Genomic DNA, 1,552 nt, shown 5'->3' on the forward strand with positions numbered 1-1,552 from the left:
ACTCCAGTCTGGGCAACAGAGTGAGACTCCAACTCAAAAAAATAAAATAAAATAAAATTTTGATAGAATCTGTACCAACATAGGCTCATACCAATATCAATGACAATCTATTAAATGTAACACTATAAATGTCATCCAAAAAGTGTGGCAGGGAACAATGGCTATGTCTGTAATCCCAGTACTTTTGCAGGCTGAGGCAGGAGGAATGCTTGAGCCCAGGAGCTTGTGACCAGCCTGGGCAACACAGAGAGATCGCATCTCTACAAAATATCCAAAAAAGTTAGCCAGGTGTGGTGGTGTACACCTGTAGTCCCAGCTACTTGCAAAATTGAAACAGAAAGCTCTCCTGAGCCCAGAAGGTTGAGGCAGCAGTGATCTATAATCGTGCCACTGCACTCCAGCCTGCAGGACAGAGTGAGACTTAGATAGGTTAGATACATAGATGAGATAGATTATATATATATACATAGAGAGAGAGAACTGAATGGGTGATAGATAATATGCCTCCTCAAATTCTCTCCTAGGAGGATGACTCAATGCTAGACTGGTATGCCCCATTAGAAATAATAACCAGACCAGGTGCAGGGCTGACACCTGTAATCCCAGCACTTAGAGAGGCTGAGGCAGCAGGATCACTTGAAGCCAGGAGTTCAAGACCAGCCTGAACAACGCAGTAAGACTCTGTCTCTAGAAAGAAAAAGGAAGAAGAAGAAGAAAAAGGAAGAAGGAGGAAGAAGGAGGAAGAAGAGGAAGAGGAAGAGGAAGAAGAAGAAGAAATAACCTAACAGCTCAATTATATAAAGCACAGGACCAAAAAAAAAATCAACTAGTTAAATACAATACTTAAATATGGAAAGTATTCAAGACATCATTTACAAGCTGGACATGCTGGCATGTGCCTGTAGTTTCAGTAACTCCAGAGACTAAAGAAGGGGTAGCCTGGGCAGGTAACATAGCAAGACTTCATCTAAAAAAAAAAATAAACATCATACAAAATCATTTTTAACATTTTTACATAATGCAAGCTCCCCAACCTCATGTTCACATTCTAATAAAATCACCTACCACTAACCATATTTACCAAATAAGATACATCTATAATGTTGAAGTTTAATACTTCAGAAGGACTCAAATATGCCAACTGTGTCTTATTATTTAGAACATTATGTGTTTAGACATACTATGAAAAAAATGTAGGCAATGCTTTTCAATTCAAACTATGGAATAAGAACTAGTGGGGGGGAAACCAAGGCTCAATCTAGTAGAGGAAAAAGTATCAGCTAAAAATAGAAACAATCCTTAAGGAAGACATGACAGAGGAAGAAAAAGCTCTCAGACTAAAATAAACTGAAGTACTAGAAACATCCCCAGTAAAACTGGAATTAAGCTAAGGAGATCCACTATCATTACTCTGATTTCGTATTGAATTGTCAACTCTAAATGGATCAAAGATCTAAATGTAACCTCAAACTATATGAACCTTAGAAAATGCAAGCCGGGCTCAGTGGCTCAGCCTGTAATCCCGTGCCTTTGGGAGGCTGAGGTGAGTGGA

Source organism: Carlito syrichta, unplaced genomic scaffold, assembly GCF_000164805.1.
Source record: "Carlito syrichta isolate Samal-C Ts95f unplaced genomic scaffold, Tarsius_syrichta-2.0.1 Scaffold311222, whole genome shotgun sequence".
Lineage (NCBI taxonomy): Eukaryota > Metazoa > Chordata > Mammalia > Primates > Tarsiidae > Carlito > Carlito syrichta.